Source organism: Haematobia irritans, chromosome 1, assembly GCF_050003625.1.
Source record: "Haematobia irritans isolate KBUSLIRL chromosome 1, ASM5000362v1, whole genome shotgun sequence".
In the NCBI taxonomy this organism is placed as follows: domain Eukaryota; kingdom Metazoa; phylum Arthropoda; class Insecta; order Diptera; family Muscidae; genus Haematobia; species Haematobia irritans.
In genome coordinates, this window is record NC_134397.1 from 229,297,360 (window position 1) to 229,315,338 (window position 17,979).

A 17,979-nucleotide genomic window follows, 5' to 3' on the forward strand; every position below is an offset into this window, starting at 1 on the left:
ATTTTAGCTTGTTTTCATTGCAACATATTATTTGTTTGTAGTTAAATTTTATTATTTTTTGCGAAATTTTCCACAGCCCAAATTTCCTTTTTTTAAGTATAAAGTTCAATGACCGTAAAATTAAAGCAGAAGAAAATTTTCATACGATTCCTAAAAATAGTAAGAATGAACTACTGTATGGTTAATATGGTCATAATTTGGCGCCAATGATTTTCTTATTTACTTTATTTTTTATTCTATATATATTTTATATTATATTTTATTCTATTTCTTGATGTGCAGTTAAAAAGTACACAAGGGTAATTAATTTTCCTGGTTTTAGCAATGCTTTGTGGAAATCTCAAAAAGTATAGTACCAGTTAGTTCAATTTTTGCATGAGGTAGTTCATTCTTTCTATAAAACAGTTCACTTTTTTTCCGGGTATAAAAGATCTCCCAGTGTGATGTCTTTAGTGCCTAAACAACATATATTGTATTTAGGTTTATATGACTACTGACAAGAAATTGGCATCGGTAAAACTGTTCCTACAGCCCACATTAAACCTTTATCATCAAAAAAGATATTTTGTTAATTTTTTTTTTGTTATTTTTGCCATACAAAAAATAGCTTTTACTCCAATACCACAGTCTTAAATAGGACACATTTTGAGGCTTCGTGTTCATTTAATATAGCAGTATGAAATGCCAAACATCCTTTCAAAATCATGCAAGACTTTTTGGAGTATACGTAAAATTCCATTACTTCCGTTTCAAAAATGTTCTATTTGTCGTTTGTAAGAAATGTCGTTTGTAAGAAATGACCTACTAAAGTCGTTTGTTTTCCTTAAATAAAGTTTCTTTACACCAGCTTGTGTATGCCCATCAATGACTGTTTATGGCTATAGCGATAATTGTTTTGTTTGTTGATGACAATAATAGCTACATGGCCCAGTAGATAGTGTCTTTACTTGCAAACTGTAAGGTCCTCGGTTGATTTCTCTGTCTGAACGACAGATAAACTGTGAAAAAAAATTATAAAATTGTATAACTGTTCTTCAATGTTTGTATTACAGGAAAACGTTGTGAGAAAATGCTCAAATATTAAGTTTTTCAAATTGTAGAAATTAGATAATTTGGATATAAATGTGTAACAAAAATATTGTTAAAAATAAAAAGTAAAATTGGTGAAAAAAATAGTTTTTTTTTAGTTTTTTATTAATTCCTTCATTCCAGTGAACTTCCAAGGCATAACCTATAAAGCAAGGCAAAGGACCTTCCTATAGGTTAGGTTAGGTGGCAGCCCGATGTATCAGGCTCACTTAGACAATTCAGTCCATTGTTATACAACATTGGTGAACTTCTCTCTTATCACTGAGTGCTGCCCGATTCCATGTTAAGCTCAATGACAAGGGACCTCCTTTTTATAGCCGAGTCCGAACGGCATTCCACATTGCAGTGAAACCACATAGAGAAGCTTTGAAACCCTCAGAAATTTCACCAGCATTACTGAGGTGGGATAATCCACCGCTAAAAACAGGAATCGACCTTGTGTATGCAAGGCGGGCATGCTAACCATTGCACCGTGTTGGACCGTCCTATAATTAGCCCATGTAAAATTCATTGGCACTGCTTTGAAGGTTTTTTTTTTTGCTGGAATGTTGCTTAAAAAATCGTAAAAATGACGAAAAGTTGGCTCCGGTGACCACATGCAATGTTCATTAAAGTCGCTAAACTATAACACTAATAATCTATCGGATTACATCTTATATTATTTTTAAATTTTTATATGTTATTTAGATGTCATAAAATAGTAACTGTTTTAGTTTCTTTTTATATTATTAAATATTTTCAAAGCCATGGTTTAACACATCCAATCCGTGGCGGTGGGTATTTGGGCTTCGCATCGACTGAACGTTGCACCATTTTTATTTGCTGTTCTACAATTTAGTCACATTTATTAATTAAAAGATTGTTATTAATAAGAATTAAATATTCTCTTTTTAACTAATAGCAGAAAATTATTCTTTTATTGGCGTTAAATTTCCATCAATAATAACAAATCAACAGGTTCTAAATGTTTTATGTAACTCAAATACATATTTTGTTTTCACTATATTTTTTCCTGTATAATTTCAATATAGCAGTTTTCTTTTGCACCAAATAGTAATTTTTAACAATAATATATTTGAAATTTTTTTACATAATTATTTTTATACTTTAAGAGTTTCGAAATTCACAAACATTATTTGGGTTCATAGTCTTCGCTGATCTTGTAATATTTTTAATATTTATAATAAGAGTGTATTTCTTGAACCACATATTTTTTGACACACTTTCCAAATAATTTTTAGTATTGTGAAAACTTCTTATATCCTCATTTTCATAAATTTTTTAAACATTTTTCGTAACTTTTTTATGCACTTTTTAAAAATGTATTTTAGTTTTAATTTTCTAATATTAATTATTTTTCCAACATATAAGAAAAAAATTCTTTTATATAAAAAGGAAATTTCTTTTAATTTTGTGAAATTCTTTTTTCACTTATGCTGACCTTATTAGAATACGTTGTTTATATCCCCTTGCGTTCACTACGTAAGAACACTATCTTTTGTTTTATTTTTTTTTTTCACATCCGCCGACCGACTTCAAATTTCAATTGCCTACTTTCAACAGAACTCAATGATCACTGAACTTGGGATCTGCTCAGCGTATGGTTCTTAGGCTACTACTACTCTGTGCACCATCACAAGACTTGAGGTGATGGTGTATCATCAAGAAAAAAAGAAAAGAAACCGAAAAGAAATGGAGAAAAGAAAACTGTTCAAACCACCTCACCACACACATCAAACATTGTAATCCCAATCTTCTCAGGTTGAAAATAAAAATTGAGTTGTGAAAATCGCACACATAGACACCATCTCCAGAAAACGGTTTAATGCTTGTCGACATATTTTATGGTCTTAGCTGGTCTTGTCTTATCGTTGGTATGGAGCGTCATACCGTACGGGTAGAAAGAGCAGAAGCCGCAGCAGCAGCGGCAGCATAACCAGAGGCTTGGAACATGTTCGAAACAAACCGCCCCATTGGCAAACAAAACCCAAATATGAAATGTAAACCAAACGAAGAGCATGCGCGCATGACACGAGAGAAAGAAAGATTCCGTTTCCCTCAATGATTTGCTATGTGGGTTCTTCCTCCTTCCTTTCGCATTCAGGTCGCTCTAGCTAGCTGAAAAATTTTCAATGATTTGCTTGAAACCAGCAGCTTGGTAATGTTCTTCGGGATGATGTGCTAGAAGAGTTGCCATAGAAAATTCGAAATTTTCACCAAAGGTCTTCCAATGACCTTTGTTAATTTAATATTAATTTTTGTTTTATTTTATTTTAATTGTATATTATTTTAAATTTTACATTTAATATTAACCTAAAATTTAGTATTAATTTTCAAAGTTTTATTTCAATTTTAATTTAATGTAAATCAGTTTAATTTTATTCAAATTAAATTAAATTTTTTATGATTTAATATTATAATATTTATTACTATAATTTAATATTATAATTTAATTTGTTAATTTAATATTAATTTTTTGCTTTGTTTTATTTTAATTGCATTTTATTTTAAATTTTACATTTAATTTTAATATTAACCTAAAATTTAATATTAATTTTTAAAGTTTTATTGCAATTTTAATTTAATGTAAATCAGTTTAATTTTATTCAAATTAAAATAATTTTTTTTATAATTTAATATTATAACATTATATTATAATAATTATAATTTATTAAATTATAACAATTATAAATTAATAGGAATTATTTTGTTTATTATTTGATTAATTTTAGATATATTCGAAATTTTTTGTTTACACTCACGAACACATATCTGCCCATGAAACTTGATGGCTTAAATACGAATTAATTTGAATATTAATATAAAATTTATTTTTAATTTTAAAACTTTTATTTCAATTTTAATTTATTGTAAATCTATTTAGTTACATTTTATTCTAATTAAATTTAATTTTAAAATAAAAAAAAAAAAATTTAAATAATTTAGAGTTGCTCAACTGGCAACTCTACCAAAGAATCTTAATGGTTTAGAAAACAATTACTTTTAATATTAATGTAAAATTTATTTTTAATTTTTAATTTTATAATTTTTATTTAAATTTTACGTTAATGTAAATCAATTTAGTTTATTTTTTTAAATTAAATTAAATTTGAAACAAGTATATACGGCCGTAAGTTCGGCCAGGCCGAAGCTTATATGTACCCTCCAACATGAATTGCGTAGAAACTTCTTCTAAACACTGCCATCCACAATCGAATAACTTGGATTGCGGTAACGCTTGCCGATGGCAAGGTATCTTAAAACCTCCTAACACCGTCTTCTAAATTGTAAGTCAGTCCATACGTGGTATATATTAAATTAAAAAATACCGATTAAATACGTATATAATTCAGTTTGACAAAATTTTCTATAGAAATAAAATTTTGACAAAATTTTCTATAGAAATAAAATTTTGACAAAATTTTCTATAGAAATAAAATATTGACAAAATTTTCTATAGAAATACAATTTTGGTAGATTATTTTTGGCTCGAGTGGCAACCATGATTATGAACCGATAACTATAGACCGATACGGACCAATTTTGGTATGGTTGTTAGCGGCCATATACTAATACCACGTTCAAAATTTGAACCGGATCGGATGAATTTTGCTCCTCCAAGAGGTTCCGGAGGTCAAAACTGGAGAACGGTTTATATGGGGGCTATATAATTATGGACCGATATGGACCAATTCTGGCACGGTTGTTAGAGACCATATACTAACACCATGTTCCACATTTAAACCAGATCGGATGAATTTGGCTCCTCCAAGAGGCTCCGCAAACCAAATCTGGGGATCGGTTTATACGGGGGCTATATATAATTATGAACCGATGTGGACCAATTTTTGCATTGTTGTTAGAGACCATATACCAACATCATGCACCAAATTTCAGCCGGATCGGATGAAATTTGCTTCTTTTAGAGACTCCGCAAGCCAAATCTGTGGATCGGTTTATATGGGGGCTATATATAATTATGGACCGATGTGGACCAATTTTCGCATGGTTGTTAGAGACCATATACCAACACCATGTACCAAATTTCAGCCGGATCGGATGAAATATACTTCTCTTAGAAGCTCCGCAAGCCAAATCTGAGGGTCCGTTTATATGGGGTCTATACGTAAAAGTGGACCGATATATCCCATTTGTAATACAATCCGACCTATATCAATAACAACTACGGACATGCTTAGAACGACTCAGAATATATATACCTTATGAGGCCTTAGAGCAATATTACGATGTGTTACATCCATAATGATATTTAAATGTATTTTAAATAATTTAAAATTATTGTATATTATTTGGGTGGTTTAAATTTTATGTTAATATTAATTGTAATCTTAAATAATTTTTTAATTTTTTTCAATTTCTATTTCAGTTTTAATTTGTTTTGTTTACACAGTTGTAATATTATATATTAATATAAATAATAAATAATTAAAATAATGATAATTTATTTTATTTTAATTAATTTAGTAATAAATTAATTTAATAACTTTAATATTTTTTTTGTTTAAATTTTAATATTAAATTAATTTCTTAAATTTCTATTTAAATTTTAATTTAATTTTATCATAAATTAATTATTTGAATAATTTTAGATAAATGTGTCTTGTTTTCTTTATACTCACAAACCTATCTGGCAACTCTACCCAAGAATCTTGATGGCTTAGAAAGATGTTTGCCCCTGTTGTTAGTTTGTCAAATGATTTCTTCGTTTATTTGTTAGGTCGTTTGTGAATATATAAATAAATATGTGTGTATGTGTGTGTTAGTCTGTCTGTTTGTCAATCTAATGTTGTTGTCCTTAAAGCGGCATTTTTCTCAAAAGAAAAGAGCACAACAAGAACAGCAACTTGTCAATGTTTAGATATTTTTTTCCTATTGGATTTTCTCCGCTTTATACTACATTGTAGTTGTTGTAAATTTCTAATATCTTCCGATAATTTTTGTTATTGGTATTTGAAGCGGCATTTATTGTAAGATTTTTTTTTGTGTGTTGTGTTTTTGTATCTTAAGAAATAGTTCCTTCCACCAGCATTTTCTTTGGTAGATTTATTTTCTTGTTAAGTATTTGAGGAAAATATCATGAAAAGTTGAAGTTAAACAATGAATGGTGACAAAAGAAAATAGAAAACTTAAAAGGCAATATTTGTAATTTAATTGCTGTGATTCAATGGCAGGTTACATCAATGCATTTGCTAAATACAGAGGGGAGTGAAGGTATCACATACAATACTTTCGACTACGATATTGCCATCAGTCTTTCGGAAGAGTTTTGTAGCATCCCATAAACATGCGCAGCATACAGCATGAACGGTCATCTCTCTAGTGACGTGAGTTTATGTGACTATATGGGGTTATGCATCATTAGCAGTGTGTGAGTGTGGCAACAGCACGCGTTTGTATGCATCATATGGGGGTTTATGTGTGTTGTCTAAAGAATTAGGTTAGATGAGTTTGCCTGAGAAAAATTGATTGGTTTATGATCCAACACATATCAAGCTAACTCACAACAAATACACACACACACACACTAACAATCACACACAGTAAGTCGAGAGAGTATAGAATACTGCATGCCTGCGTTTTCTTGTTCCATGTTGTTGCCATTGTTGTATTGTGTGGAAAATCAAGTTTGTTTCTTAAGTCTTTAGTTTACAATAATTCTTTCCATTTTTTTGTCTGATTCATTATTTATCCAGTCATTGACAAGGTTTCAATTGCGTGTTGTTTTTTCGAAAAACAAAATATCTTCTTGATTGTTGATATTTTGTCATTGTCAATAAGTGCAAAATAAATTTCTTGTAAATTGGTACTACATTTCATTTGATGTTAGTAAATATTTTTAGGTATTTTGTTTACAATGATTTTTCTTAGGATTCCATGAATAAGCATATCATAGATTTAATTTGTAATTTTTTAAGTAAAGTGTCAATACGTTTTTGAAGATTACTTTAAATAAAGTTGTGAGGAAAATATTTAGTAAATATCATTTAGCAAGAATTGATGGCATTTGTCAAATAGGTCAAAGCCCACTTACAAAGTATCATATATATATCGCGAGGCTTTGAATCATACCATACCAAAGAGAAATTTATTATAATAATTTCCTGGATATTGGATCACTATAGGCTGCTAGTTATTGATTTATCTTAATGTGTTTCTCGGTTAAATTGTTGAGAAACTTTAAACTTTGGGTAGTCCGATAAAAAAAAATGACAAAAAATATGTTTTTATACCCTCCATCATAGGATGGGGGTATATTAACTTTGTCATTCCGTTTGTAACACATCGAAATATTGCTCTAATACCCCATAAAGTATATATATTCTGGGTCGTGGTGAAATTCTGAGTCGATCTAAGCATGTCCGTCCGTCCGTCTGTTGAAATCACGCTAACTTCCGAACGAAACAAGCTATCGACTTCAAACTTGTTATCGATGTAGGTCGGATGGTATTGAAAATGGGCCATATCGGTCCACTTTTACGTATAGCCCCCATATAAAGGGACCCTCAGATTTGGCTTGTGGAGCCTCTAACAGAAGCAGATTTCATCCGATCCGGGTGAAATTTGGTATTTGGTGTTTGTATATGGTCTCTAACAACCATGCAAAAATTGGTCCACATCGGTCCATAATTATATATAGCCCCCATATAAACCGATCCCCAGATTTGGCTTGCGGAGCCTAAAAGAGAAGCAAATTTCATCCGATCCGGCTGAAATTTGGTACATGGTGTTGGTATATGGTCTCTAACAATCGTGCAAAAATTGGTCCACATCGGTTCATAATTATATATAGCCCCCATATAAACCGATCCCCAGATTTGGCTTGCGAAGTCTCCAAGAGAAGCAAATTTCATCCAATCCGATTGGAATTTGGAACATTGTGTTAGTATATGATCTTTAACAACCGTGCCACAATAAGTCCATATCGGTCCATAATTATATATAGCCCCCATATAAAACGTTCTCCAGATTTGACCTCCGGAGCCTCTTGGAGGAGCAAAATTCATCCCATCCGGTTTTGGGAACGTGGTGTTAGTATATGGTCGCTAACAACCATACCAAAACTGGTTCAATCACACAAAAATTGGTCCATATCGGTTCATAATCATGGTTGCCACTAGAGCCAAAAATAATCTACCAAAATTTTATTTCTATAGAAAATTTTGTCAAAATTTTATTTCTATAGAAAATTTTATTTCTATAGAAAATTTTGTCAACATTTTATTTCTAGAGAAAATTTTGTTAAACTTTTATTCGGTTCATAATAAAATTTTCATCATTGTCAAAATTTTATTTCTATAGAAAATTTTGTCAAAATTTTATTTCTATAGAAAATTTTGTTCAAATTTTATTCGGTTCATAATCATGGTTGCCACTCGAGCCAAAAATAATCTACCAAGATTTTATTTCTATAGAAAATTTTGTCAAAAGTTTATTTCTATAGAAAATTTTGTTAACATTTTATGTCTGTAGAAATTTTTGTCAAAATTTTCTTTCTATAGAAAATTTTTGCAAAATTTTTATTTCTATAGAAAATTTTGTGAAAATTTTATTTCTATAGAAAATTTTGTTAAAATTGTATTTCTGTAGAAAATTTTGTCAAAATTTTATGTCTACTTTGTCAAACTGAATTATATACGTATTGGATCGTCTTTTTTGATTTAATATATACCACGTATGGACTTACATACAATTTAGAAGATGGTGTTAGGAGGTTTTAAGATACCTTGCCATCGGCAAGCGTTACCGCAACATAAGTAATTCGTTTGTGGATGGCAGTGTTTAGATGAAGTTTCTACGCAATCCATGATGGAGGGTACATAAGCTTCGGCCTGGCCGAACTTACGGCCGTATATACTTGTTCTTTGTTAGACCGGAGACTTATCAGCCAACCTGTTATCTTCACACTAATGATTTTGGTATTGACTCCGAGCCAAAGAAGCAGAGAATTGAGATAGGGACACATTTAAGACACAATTCTCCTTTAAATTTGAGTTTTGTGTACTTGATTCTAGGAAACACATTTTAATTTATTAACTGTTTCAGATTTTTTCTTCATGTGCTGTCAAAGTTAATTAAAAACGTGTTATCGACAACTTCAATTTGCAAATTCAGACTCGACTACAAGTAAAAATTATGCTATGTTTCAAGTAAACTAATGTTTAAAATAAAATGTTAAAAAACATCTACTGTATTTAAACGCTTTTGTTGCTTTGTAGCCAAGATGCAACAAGACAACAACTTCATTAAATTCAAAATTTTTTTCAGAATTATCAAAGCCAAGTCGACCTTTGTAAACCGAATGTTTCTTTCATATAGAATTCCCATTATTAAGTCCAACCACTTTGCTATAAGGACAAACGACTTCATTGAAAAGTTTATCAACTTTTGAACAATGAAAAAATTATGCTAAGCAAAATACGCATTGGTATTTGAAGCACATGAAATCTTTCGCTTACGACAATATTTTTTCATTGTAGGCAACGATTGGCTCTATATTTTTATACCCTGCGCCACACTGTAGAACATGGTATTATAAACCTAGCAAAAAAAGCGTCGCCAAAAAAGTAATGAAAATGTTCTCTTTGGATCCGGAAGTAGTGCAAAATTGACGCAGAAGCGATGAATTTAACATGGGCTTGTCATAGGACGGAAGTCCTCCATTTCAACAGCCGTTGCACTAAATTTGCATCACTTCTTTAGGTGTGATCCGAATTCAATGTTTTGGATGTAAATAAAAAAAATCTGTGATATTTTGTGAAAGAAATAATTTTTATAATTTTTTATAACTTTCTAATGGATTCTAACGCTTGTCGGAAACGTTTGACCTCAAATATTTTTAAAATTTTTTTTCGACAAAATTTAAATGATTTGTACCGTTTTATGAATTCTTACTCTGTTGTTAATCTATTTGAAACAAAAAAAGTTAAAATTACCCATTAAAAGTACGAAAAACCCAAGTTATAAAAAATTTAATTAAAAGAACTTCCTGGGTAGTTAAAATAAAGAACATCATTGGGAGTCCATCTTCTGGAAGTGCTTTTAAAGTTGTGCCTTTGGAAGAACTTCCAATTTTTTTTTTGCTGGGAAGTTAGTGCATATGTTTGCAACACCCAGAAGGAGACGAGATAGACATATGGTGTCTTTGGCAATAATGCTCAGGGTGGATCCCTGAGTCTATCTAGCCATGTCCGTCCGTCCGTCTGTCTGTGAACACATTTTTGTGATCAAAGTCTAGGTCGCAGTTTGAGTCCAATCGTCTTCAAATTTGGCACATGTTCCTAATTTGGGTCAGAATAGAACCCTATTGATTTTGGAAGAAATTGGTTCAGATTTAGATATAGCTCCCATATATATCTTTCGCCCGATATGCACTAATATGGACCCAGCAGCCAGAGTTTTATACCGATTTGTTTGTAATTTTGTACAAACATAACACTTAGTCGTATAGTCAAGTGTGCAAAATTTGATTGAAATCGGTTCAGATTTAGATATAGCTCCCATATATATCTTTCGCCCGATATGGACTTATATGGCCCCAGAAGCCAGATTTTTGGCCGAATTTGGTTGAAATTTTGCACAAGGAGTACAAGTAGTAGTATAGTCAAGTGTGCAAAATTTGATTGAAATCGGTTCAGATTTAGATATATCTCCCATATATGTCTTTCGCCCTATTTTCCGTCATATGACCACAGAGGTCAACGTTGTAGTCCGATTTACGTGATATTTTGCACAGGCAGTCGAATTAAAATACTAAGTATGCTTGTCAAATTTGGTCGAAATCGGTTCAGATTTCTATATAGCTTCCATATATGTTTTTCCGATTTGGGCAAAAATGGCCAAAATACCCACATCGCCACTGCTATTTCGAAATCTTCTAAAAGTGACTCAAATGGTTCAGATTAAAATTTTTTCCATTTTTCACTAACATAGTGTACCATCCCAGGGCATTAGCAGACTTAAATTTTAAGTCTATAGTTTATAAATTTTGTTCAGATGTAGTCAGATTTAAATGTATGTATTTGGGACAAAAACCTATGATCGGTGTACTATTTATACCCTTCACCACTACTGTGGTACAGGGTATAATAAGTTTGTGCATTTGTATGTAACGCCAAGAAGGAAAAGTCTGAGACCCATCGTTTAGTATACCGATCGTCTTATAATTAAATTCTGAGTCGATTTAACGATGTCCGTCTGTCTGACTGTCTGTCTGTCCGTCTGTCTGTTGGTGTATTTTTGTGTGCAAAGTACAGCTCGCAGTTTTAGTCCGATTGTCCTAAAATTTGGTATAGGGTCCTGTTTCGGCTCAAAGACGATCCCTATTGATTTTGGAAAAAACCGGTTCAGATTTAGATATAGCTGCCATATATATTTTTCACCGATCTGATCATAATTGGCGTGTATATCAACCGATCTTCCTCAAATTCCGTACATCCGAATATTTTATGAGTCTCGAAAAACTTGCAAAATATCAGCCAAATCGGTTCAGATTTAGATATAGCTCCCATATATAGCTTTCGCCCGATTTACACTCATTTGCCCACACAGCCCAATTTTTTGCTCCGATTTAGTTGAAATTTTGCACAGGGAGTAGAATTAGCATTATAGCTATGCGTGTCAAATTTGGTTGAAATCGGTTCAGATTTAGATATAGCTCCCATATATAGCTTTCGCCCGATTTACACTCATATGACCACAGAGGCCAATTTTTAACTCCGATTTAGTTGAAATTTTGCACAGGGAGTATAATTAGCATTGTAGCTATGCGTGCCAAATTTGGTTGAAATCGGTTCAGATTTAGATATAGCTCCCATATATAGCTTTCGCCCGATTTACACTCATATGACCACAGAGGTCAATTTTTAACTCCGATTTAGTTGAAATTTTGCACAGGGAGTAGAATTCGCATTGTAGCTATACGTGCAAAATTTGATTGAAATCGGTTCAGATTTAGATATATCGCCCATATATAGCTTTCGCCCGATTTACACTCATATGACCACAGAGGCCAATCTTTAACTCCGATTTAGTTGAAATTTTGCACAGGGAGTAGAATTAGCATTTTACCTATGCGTACCAAATTTGGTTGACAGCGGTTCAGATTTAGATTTAGCTCTCTTCTGATTTCGACCAACATTTTCCTTGTAAAATCGCCTCTGCTTAGTCGAAAAGTTGTAAAAATGACTCTAATTTTCCTAAACTTCTAATACATATATATCGAGCAATAAATCATAAATAAACTTTTGCGAAGTTTCTTTAAAATTGCTTCAGATTTAAATTCCCATATTTTTTTACAAAAATTGTGTTCCACCCTAGTGCATTATCCAACTTAAATTTTGAGTCTATAGATTTTGTAGAAGTCTATCAAATTCTGTCCAAATCGAGTGATATTTAAATGTGTGTATTTGGGACAAACCTTTATATATAGCCTCCAACACATTTGACGGATGTGATATGGTATCGAAAATTTAGATCTACAAAGTGGTGCAGGGTATAATATAGTCGGCCCCACCCGACTTTAGACTTTCCTTACTTGTTTTTAACTTGAAATCAAGGGAAGAGGTAAGCACTTATCCGACCAACCTCCAACACTAAATTCAAATTTTATCGAAAATTATGGAAGATGCGCTCCATAAATGTTAAAGAAACAAAATGACTAGATCGGTTTGTGGAAGAAGTTAGATAGAAAATAGTTCTCTATTACCGACAAACACATGCCACTCGATTTGTCCTCAGTTCAATGGAATCTTTTATGTAAAGATACCCATTTTAAAATCCAATCACCTAACTCTAAGGACAAAACGCATTCAATGACATTTTTGTTAAAATAAAAATCTGCCTGAAAAATTTTTATGTTATTGTTGTTCTTTAGTTAATTTATTTTGAAATAAAGGTGACACTTTTTACTGCGCATTGTTGGTTTTATTTTGGATTTTTAAACTCGTGTATAGCTATGTTAAATGTGATGGATTGAAAGATACAATATCTCAAAATATCTTTATTTTATAGAGATTGTGTCCATGTCAAAATCTGTTTGCTAAGATAAAAATATTTGTATCCATTTTTTAGAGTGCCTTTAATTATGGTGGAAGAAATCTCATATTTGTCAAGCCATAAAATCGTACCTCATCTTATTTAGCCCCTCCTATATTGACAATGATTAGTTAAATAGGTAACACAATTCTATTATATTTCACTTTAGTCAAATCTTTTTATTTCTACTTGATTTGTACACATATCGCGAAAAGCATATCTTTAATTCTACATCAGCTTTAATATCTTTTGTACCTCATTTGCTCTTTAAAATGTACAACAATTCCTCCACCTTCTTGACCATAAATGGTATTTAATTAGAATTGTCCATGTTCGCAAGCACCTACAATAAAAAAAATTACTTATTCACATAATCCACAAAGTTATTTAGTGATTCTAGACCACTTCCATCATATGCTGTAGAGATGGCACCTACATATAAAGAATCTTAATTAACAATTGTCCACGACAATTAATTACTTTCTTCATCTACTTTGATTCACTACTCCCTCTTTCGAGACGGCATAGTTTCCTGTACTTGCTGCAAAAAAAAAAAAACAACAAAAACGAAAAAGAATCGATGACAATGAACCACGAAGAAATCTAGTAGAAGATAGAATTCTAAAGTTTTGAGCAACTGCTAAACACCAGCACATTTCATTTTAGTGGCCATAATGTCATGTTTATGGCAAATATAAGAACATGAAAAAGAAAGCAACTTCACTGTAGTATTTATTATTAATTGCAGCCTAGAATGGTTAAAAACCATTAAATAAGGCCCTAGACATAAACGGATAGACGGACCGACAGACGGAGAATATATGGATCCCCATGACTTGATGAGTTTGGTAGTTGCACTTGCACACAACAGGAAGTTAAGTAAGTCTCGTTAGATGCATTGTTCTTGTTTAAAATGTTGTGTTGTGATCTATATGTGTGTGTGTGTTCATTTCTTAAGTCTTTTGTTTTTGTTTGTGTCTTCTTCACTCTATCTTAGTAAAGGATTGCTTTTGCCAGAAGGCGACGATGGACATTGCATTTCTAATGTCCATTAAAGTGGCCAAATGATCTAACAGTTTAGAAACGGTTATTTAAAGGTGAAGTTCTGTTTATAAATACAAAAACACGTGGATATACATGGTTGTTTGACTTTACGACAAAGGCTTTCTTCATTGCATCTTTTTGAGAAGTTGCAATGAAAGTCAACATTTTAGGATGAGCATGTATTCTAATTGCATCTATTTTTTCTTTAGTTTTCATTATCACTAGCTTTTATTTACTTTCTTCGTGACTCATTCACTCTTCGCGCTTAATATAGTATGAGGTGTGAATTAAAAGAACAATGAACCCGGATAAAAATATACGACTGTGAAGTGTAACAATAAATTTAAAAATTCTTACACTATTTCCATTAGAATTTATAACGGTAGCACTGTGAATTTTATAAACGAATAATTTATTAAGTCAATAAATTCCGAGGACCGAAATAAAAATGTGATAAAGCAATAAAAAAACTCTCCCCGTAATCGTGACCTATAATTTTTTTATTTCTCCAATAGATGATGTTATTTATCTTTACGTCGAATTGTATATATTATATTGGGTTCCGCTAGATGGCGTTATTAAGGTGATATTTCGTATTAGAAAAGTTTGCTGACAGGTATATTTGATTTATTTTGATTCTGGTTTTGTCGAAGATGGAAACTACCAAAAAGTATGCACGCTTCTTTTTTTTACCGTTTTCTACGATATAAGTTCCTAAGTCAGACGACTGAAAATGTGAATAGGGTTTAGGTCCTGATACTGTAACAGCAAAACACATCCAATTTTGGTTTCGTCGATATAATTTCGATGGCCAATTGTCGAGAATCTCTACAAAATCATGCACAATTAAACAAGATTATCATTAAACTGCTCTAAAAATAAGTTATTTTGATGGGGGAAAAAATTTGGTGTAGTCTGTGCTAAAAAATGTATAAGCTAAAGGCTAAAGAGTACAAGAATCAATGACTGTACAAATACAAGGTCAATATGAATTTGAACAGAAGAATCACCTTCCTTCATATATTAATTTTCCAAATCTTTAAAAATTAAAAAAAAAAAAAAAAACAAGTAAGGAAAGTCTAAAGTCGGGCGGGGCCGACTATATTATACCCTGCACCACTTTGTAGATCTAAATTTTCGATACCATATCACATCCGTCAAATGTGTTGGGTGCTATACATAAAGGTTTGTCCCAAATACATACATTTAAATATCACTCGATCTGGACAGAATTTGATAGACTTCTACAAAATCTATACACTCAAAATTTAAGTCGGCTAATGCACTAGGGTGGGACACAATGTTAGTAAAAAAATATAAGAAACATTTAAATCTGAAGCAATTTTAAGGAAACTTTGCAAAAGTTTATTTACGATTTATCGCTCGATATATATGTATTAGAAGTTTATGAAAATTAGACTCATTTTTACAACTTTTCGACTAAGCAGTGGCGATTTTACAAAGATAATTTGTATGTTGACCATTTTTGTCGAAATCAGAAAAACATATATATGGGAGCTAACAGGTTGGCTGATAAGTCCCCGGTCTGATACATAGATGGCGTCGCTGGTATTAAATGTATATTATTTTTATATAGTACCAACCTTCAAATGATTCGTGTCAAAATTTGACGTCTGTAAGTCAATTAGTTTGTGAAATAGAGCGTCTTTTGTGAAGCAACTTTTGTTATTGTGAAAAAATGGACAAAAAGGAATTTCGTGTTTTGATAAAATACTGTTTTCTGAAGGGAAAAAATACGGTGGAAGCAAAAACTTGGCTTGATAATGAATTTCCGGACTCTGCCCCAGGGAAATCAACAATAATTGATTGGTATGCAAAATTCAAGCGTGGTGAAATGAGCACGGTGAATGCAGTGGACGCCCGAAAGAGGTGGTTACCGAGGAAAACATCAAAAAAAAACACAAAATGATTTTGAATGACCGTAACATGAATATTATCGATATAGCAGAGGCGTTACCGATATCAAAGGAACGTGTTGTTCATATCATTCATCAATATTTGGATATGCGGAAGCTCTGTGCAAAATGGGTGCCGCGCGAGCTCACATTTGACCAAAAACAACGTGTTGATGATTCCGAGAGGTGTTTGCAGCTGTTAACTCGTAATACACCCGAGTTTTTCCGTCGATATGTGACAATGGATGACACATGGCTCCATCACTACACTCCTGAGTCCAATCGACAGTCGGCTGAGTGGACAGCGACCGGTGAACCGTCTCCGAAGCGTGGAAAGACTCAAAAGTCCGCTGGCAAAGTAATGGCCTCTGTTTTTTGGGATGCGCATGGAATAATTTTTATCGATTATCTTGAGAAGGGAAAAACCATCAACAGTGACTATTATATGGCTTTATTGGAGCGTTTGAAGGTCGAAATCGCGGCAAAATGGCCACATATTAAGAAGAAAAAAGTGTTGTTCCACCAAGACAAAGCACCGTGCCACAAGTCATTGAGAACGATGGCAAAAATTCATTAATTGGGCTTCGAATTGCTGCCCCACCCACCGTATTCTCCAGATATGGCCCCAGCGACTTTTTCTTGTTCTCAGACCTCAAAAGGATGCTCGCAGGGAAAAAATTTGGCTGCAATGAAGAGGTGATCGCCGAAACTGAGGCCTATTTTGAGGCAAAACCGAAGGAGTACTACCAAAATGGTATCAAAAAATTGGAAGGTCGTTATAATCGTTGTATCGCTCTTGAAGGGAACTACACGCAAAAAAATAATTCTTTCCTCCCAAACGAAATTTTAGACAAACAAAGTTCGTTTCTCATTTGCTTTTCGCTGTAAGGAAGTGTATTTGAGAGAAAAGTATATACTTTTTGTGATAAACGTTTATTCTTTTCCATGATGTAAAAACAATTTCATAAGGACAAACTCAAAAAAAAAAAAAAAAAAACATTGTTTTCTTGCTAATTGCATTTTCCCTCACATCTTTCTCACATCCACGATGCTTTTTAGTTCTTAACACCTTTTCCTGTAATACTAACAATGTAGAAGAAATTATACGATTTTATAAATTTTTAAAATTAGTTTTTACCTTTCGCCTGGACGGAGAATCGAACCGCGGACCATGCACTTTGTAAGCCAACACACTAACCACTGAGCTATGTACCTACTATGGTCATCAATAGATAAATATCCATATAAGTTATATGTATATAGCATAGCTTGCGGCGCCCACGAACCGAATAAACAAAGTTTATTTAACAGAAACAAACATTTAGTTTGGCACCGTGGTGCAGTGGTTGCTACGTCCGACTTGCATGCCAGGGTCGTGGGTTCGATCCCTGCATCGACCAAAGTTTTTTTTTTGTTTTTTTTTTTTTTAATATATTCCAGATATGTTCGGAAGATTCCCAAAAAATGTTCAGCATTACATTGTAGTATATTAAATTTTGAACTGTAAAATATGTCTTATTAAAGACCTTAAGTCAGAAAAGAACAGTGTTTGATATAAACGAATTGGACTGTGTTGTTGTTTCAAAAATAACTTTTTTTTATTGAAAAAATAAAAATTTTGTAACAAACGAATTTTTTTGGCGATAAAAGTTTAAAATTTTCGAAGCAATTCAAAAAACTCTAACAAAAGAAAAACGTTTTCGGTACACGTTTTCCAAACGTTTTTTTCTTTGCGTGTATGTTGAATAATAAAAACGAATTTTGACAAAAAAATGTGTTTTTCTTTATTAGACCGGGTACTGTCAACCTGTTAAACCCCTCTATTATATATAAAATATTGTAAAAAAAAATTCCCGGGAATTCCCGCACTTAATTC

At 32.2% G+C, this 17,979-nt stretch overlaps 2 protein-coding genes across 7 annotated transcripts in view; one reads left to right on the forward strand and one right to left on the reverse strand.

Annotated features, from left to right (window-relative positions):
* Positions 1-17,979, forward strand: part of Atg16 (Autophagy-related 16) — a 553,304-nt gene that overhangs the window by 244,360 nt on the left and 290,965 nt on the right. The window lies entirely within an intron of this gene.
* Positions 1-17,979, reverse strand: part of LOC142221448 (uncharacterized) — a 424,700-nt gene that overhangs the window by 206,021 nt on the left and 200,700 nt on the right. Inside the window, exon 1 of one of the 3 annotated variants that reach the window (XM_075291307.1) lies at positions 2,531-2,678. The exons of the other annotated variants lie outside the window; for them this stretch is intronic. The gene's annotated coding sequence lies outside the window, so the exon portion shown is untranslated. Of the gene's footprint in view, positions 1-2,530; positions 2,679-17,979 lie in introns of those variants that run through there. 3 annotated transcript variants of the gene reach the window in all.